The sequence below is a fragment of the Brassica oleracea genome, chromosome C9 (assembly GCF_000695525.1).
Source record: "Brassica oleracea var. oleracea cultivar TO1000 chromosome C9, BOL, whole genome shotgun sequence".
NCBI classification, from domain to species: Eukaryota; Viridiplantae; Streptophyta; class Magnoliopsida; order Brassicales; family Brassicaceae; genus Brassica; species Brassica oleracea.
Window position 1 is genome coordinate 31,919,132 of NC_027756.1, and position 5,508 is coordinate 31,924,639.

The 5,508-nt window shown below is 34.5% G+C and overlaps 1 long non-coding RNA gene across 1 annotated transcript; it reads right to left on the minus strand.

Annotated features, from left to right (window-relative positions):
- Window positions 1-2,350: 2,350 nt before the first annotated feature.
- Window positions 2,351-4,390, minus strand: LOC106316169. The gene is made up of 2 exons (XR_001264758.1): window positions 4,169-4,390; window positions 2,351-2,733 (listed from the first exon to the last, which is right to left on the minus strand). It is a non-coding gene; the product is annotated as an uncharacterized LOC106316169 (long non-coding RNA).
- Window positions 4,391-5,508: the final 1,118 nt, after the last annotated feature.

Genomic DNA, 5,508 nt, shown 5'->3' on the forward strand with positions numbered 1-5,508 from the left:
ACGGGTAACCCGAAAAATCCAAAATTAATAGTCAATATAAATATTTTGAAATATATATAGGTATTCCAACTATTAAATTCAATATTGTGGTAATATTATATATAATAATAAATATTAAAATTCTAATAAATGCTTTAAAATACACAATTAGTTATAAATAAGTATTTTATAATTTGCTCATTGAAATAAAACGTCTACTCTCTATAAGGCAATACATATCTACTCTCTATAAGGCAATACATATTGTTTACAAATGATGTTTGTTTTCATGCTTGATTTAACAATTTACTGTTATTTTATCAATTTTATATGTGATAGATTAATTTTTATTTAATATAGATGTTTTTCTTTATGTTTTACTTCAAAAATTTTGTTTTTTACTTTGGTTATATCCGAACCGAACCGATATAACCCGAATCCATACGATATATGATTACTTTATGGTTTTTATGATGCAATACAATTTTGAACCGAACCCGAAGTGTTATTATCCGAACCCGACCCGTACTAATAAAATTTTAGTATGGGACCTAGAAGCGTAAACCCGAAAATCTGAAAACCCGAAAAACCCGACCCGAATGCCAACGGGTATCCGAACGCCCAGGCCTACAAAACACAATGTCAGTAACTTCCTTCCCCATACTTAGACAGCACTGTCCCCAGTGTTATACTGTTTGAGATTGGTGAAGGAAATAAATAAAACTGTAAAATTTAACAAGGAAAATCGGGTTATACCTGCCTTATGATATGAGTGTCGATGACATATTGAAATGGTGATCGATGCTCGTGATGTAGTGTTTACCGACACTGGTTCAGAACTCGTCTTCCTTGGATATTTTTTCAACTGAAAATGTGAAAATACCTAATAGTGGGTTGCCTCCCACTCATCGGTTGTTTATAGTCTTTAGCTTGACGTTTTGGAGTTATGGGCTAGTCCCGAGGCAAATGAGAACTTTCTGGAAAACAAGTCTCAACATCTTCTTCACTCATTTCGAACCAACAGCCCCAAAGCTTTTTATGGCTTTTTATCCTCTTGTTCTCTGCTAGGCAAGAACCACTGATCCGTTTCACTAGTAGCTCCGGACACTCCATACGGTTACTAACCCATCCGATACTGTTGTTCAGCCGAATTTTAGTTGCATCCCACTTCCTACAGAAATCATCTATCATCTTATGCTAGGCATAAACTGATATGATACTAAACAAACCAGATGACAATACAAATGTGGTCAAGTCCATATGGTCAGCTGAAGACAAACTTGAAGACAATACAAGCGTGGTCAAGTCCAGATGGTCGACTAAAGACAATCTTGATGACAATACAGCGTGGTTAAGTCCGGATGGTCACCTAAAGAACATGAAAATAAGCTTGACCACGAGGAAGAGCTTGTAGATGAAGATGTCCTAACAATTCCAGAGGGAAACATTGACTCATGCAAGATCAAAAAGCTCCAGGAAGCTGTTAGTGGAATGCTTAAGTCAGTTTGGGAATAAGAAGAAAGCCATGGTCAAAGTCTGATCATACATGATACCTTGATCACAGCTACCTTAACCACGGTTCAAGCAAGTCGTGTTCGAAGTTTAAGCTGATCAACAATTAGGTAAGTACTTGTGTGTGCTCTTTTTCCCTGTCTTTGATTTTGTCCCACTGGGTTTTCCAAATATAGGTTTTTAACGACACCACAAGCTACTTTCATATCACCTAATTTTGGTCCAAGAAGGAGTATTATGATGCCTAAATTCTAAACTATCTAAGTATGTTTTATTTTGAAATTTAAACTTCAGTTTGTTGTGTTTGGCGTTGGAGCCTTCGTGTGTTTCCAAGAAGTTGTGCATGTACACTCTTCTTCATATATATGATATGGTCGAAAATAATAAGAAACTATCTATTTTTTTATTCTAAAACTCTCTCTTAAAGTAGATCATCCTGTTGGTGTGTCATATCCAGCAAAATCCTTTGAGTTCTTTGGTGTGTAATATCTGAAGAAATCATAGAGGAATATCAAAGGCCTTCTGCAACCTTTGTCTGACCATTCAATCCACATCCCTTGTCAGTGATTTCCCTGGATCCACTACAACAAATCCAATTACTTCAGACAAGCATTAAACTCAAGTTTTAATTTTTAAATAAACAACTATGCCAACTCTTGCTGTGACTAGTTATTTAGTCCATCTAAGTTTAGTTCAGGTAATTGACCATACTCTCGCGAGTCTCAATTATCCTAAGATCTAGATTTAAGGTGATCAATTGTAAACTATGATTAATACCAACTAGATAAAGAACCAATTGATTATCCTAGCAATAATACCAAGTTAATAATCCATTAAGTAACCTTGGTAGAACCTTAAATCTAACAACAGAACTTCTCAAACATCATCATGAAGAACATCATAATAAATCTTAATAAAATGCATAAATATAATAGAGTAACTAGGGGAGTTCAATATCTTCTCTACGAAGGAGTTCAGATCTCTCTCTCCAAAAATAAACATAATTTACAAAACTTTAAAAACCCTAAAATATAGTCTCAAACACGTCCAGGGGCTTCCCGATAAATTACTGGAACTCCTGGGTCAAGTTGTAATTTATTTGATCATCATTAAATTCGTCGCACATGGCGTCGATTGACGCATTACGCATAGACAGACTTCGACTCCAAGTTTTCAGTATTGTTCTCTTCACAGCTTCAATATACTCCAAAAGCTCCATCATGCTCCAAAACGTACTTAAACCTGAAAAAACTCTAAAACGACTCAGAATACGTATAATAGGCTTTAAATAGGACTTGTATCATGGTTAAAAACTAGTAAAAACCATGATATAACAGTTTTGAAGATCATTGTTTGAAGAAAATAATCTAGTAACAATCTCTCTTGATCCATACACAAAAACATCAGCTCCAGAGCTAGGGTGGTCAGATAGGGAAGTTGAACGTTGTTGTTCATTTTCTAGCTACCAAATATTCTGATGTGGCGAACATTGTTCAGGCACCTATTATGCATGGAGGCGGAAGCCATGATTCTGAAGATGATTCTGAAGATGATTATGAAAAAGTTTAGTTGTTTCTTTGTATTTTAATTTAGTACTTATGTTTATAAATATTTTTGTAATGATTTTTGTTTTTTTTTTAGTTATGTTTTTGTTTGATTAATTTTATTACTTTTTATTTATAATAAGTATTTATAATTTTGAAAGTATAAAAATTATTAAAATTGCGAGGGACTCAAATGGCTCGCAAATTTGCAAGGGAAGAGGTTCCTCGTAAATGTGCGAGTGAAGTGGTTCCTTGCAAATTTTCAGTGGAATAAATTCCTTGTCAATTAACGAGGGACCAGTCTCTCAAAAATTTGCAAGAGATTTTGTTTCCTTATAAATTTGCAAAAGATTTGTGAGCATTTTGAATTTGTGAGTAACAATTTGCAAGGGAATGACTTTCCTCGCAATTCCTTTCCAAATCGCTATTTGCAAGGGAATTGCGATGGTTTTTCCTTCCAAACTGCTCTGTATCTTGTAGAGTGCTAACTTCAAGAGAGAGAGAAATAGGAATGCTGATGATAAGGGCCACTAGGTAAAGGTGCTCCGAACTCCATATTTTAGATATAAACAAGTCAGAGAAGTTTCCTTATGGACTCGACGTAACTTCCTATCCAAATAACGAAAGCATCCATTTGGTGAAACCTCAAAGCTCGCACGGTCTCAAGACGGTACTTACATCAGCTCCAACCATATTGTAACACTAATATAAATAATTGGATCTTCACAAGCGAAATGGTAGTAACACCCTTATCATGAACCAAAACAGAGACACCCCACAATTATTGGACAGGGACAAAGGATTAAAGCATACGATGATGTCTTTCAACCGAGATACCGATAAAAAGTCAGAAAGGGATGAGGCAGCTGAGACAGTAGACATCAAGGAACATGATTGGGAAGCAACTAAGTAGATTCGAATTAACAAAAACCACATATTGAAACCAGCAAGAACCACCATTGCGAACCAGATCCAATATCCAAGCCTACAACAGTTATGCCAAGCAAATCCTGACTCCCTAGAAACTCAGCTAAACCACATCCTAGACTAAAACCCCTAACAATGAAACCATCATGAGACACTAGATCATGCGGTGAAGCTAGGAACAAACAGAGATTCAAACAAAATCTTACCATCGACCCTCAGCGACACTGTACACCAAGGAGCACACCCTTGGCACCGAGAACGATGACGAGATTGGACCCAATCAAATCTCCCAATCAGATCTGATGATACCAAGCCAAAACCTATAGAAGAGACATGAAAACGAGATGAAAAGCCAAAGACATAAAAGAAATGGTGGGGGCGCTGCTCCTGACAGCTGCGGCTTAATAGAGATGAAATTGAGATGTGGCGGCAACCTTTGCCTTTGGAGAGAAAATGAACTAGGATTTGATAAAAGACTGAAACTGTAATTTTATGTTTTTTTTTTTTAACATCTAACTTTTTATTATTGATATTGTGAACATACATAGTCTTGATGCAAAGATGAAGTAAACCCTTTGCCAATTTTTCTGCAACCATATTTGCTTGCCTCTTTACCCATCTGAATTCCACCTCTTGAAATAACCGGGACCACCATCTTACTTCCCTAATCCAATTATACATACCAAAATGTAAGACTTTGTTGTTGAGAATATCCATCATCTTCTGATTGTCACCTTCCAATATTATTTTCGTATAACCCAAACTCCAACAGTGTTGCATTGCATTGATAAGAGCTTGAAATTCCACTTCCATTGCATTGAAGATCCTGTTCCCCAGAGCTTGCCCCGCAAACCGGAAAATACCCCTTTCATCTCGGACAACCCAACCAGCTTTACTTAATGAAGTTGCATTCATAAAGGAGCCATCAAAATGTAATTTTAGGTTTCCTTCAGACTAAACTCTACGTATTATAACAAAAACAGAAAAAGTTGAATACTAAGCTATATATAGTCCATTTTGCAAAATCTTCTTCTTTTTAGTTATTTTTCTTTATTAGTTTTAAATTTTTTTCAAATAAAGAAATTGCATAAGAAATTTAAAACCGTTATTTGAAAAAGGTATAAAATCAAGATCTATACTATTAAAAGGGAAGAATTTTTTAAAAAATCTACTTGAACAAGATTGTTGGACCATTTGACTATACTTAACTATTTTTTTGGTTTTACCTTTTTTTTTTTTTAACTATATAAGTACTTTACATCATTTAAATGAACTCATTTATTATTATCCCATAATATATTATAATTACTCTAACAATAAATCCCCATGAATATAAGACAGATTATTCAAACATGTTTACACATAATGTGATCATTACCACATATAGTTCCACTAATAGTATAAAATTTTCAATGGTTTAGTTATGTTTAATATATATGTTGTAATGGAGAATCATCTTGTACATAATAAATATTTTTTCATTTTTACGTGAACTGAAAACTAAAAGTTTTAATGTCAATTATTCAACTATGAAACATTAATTTAA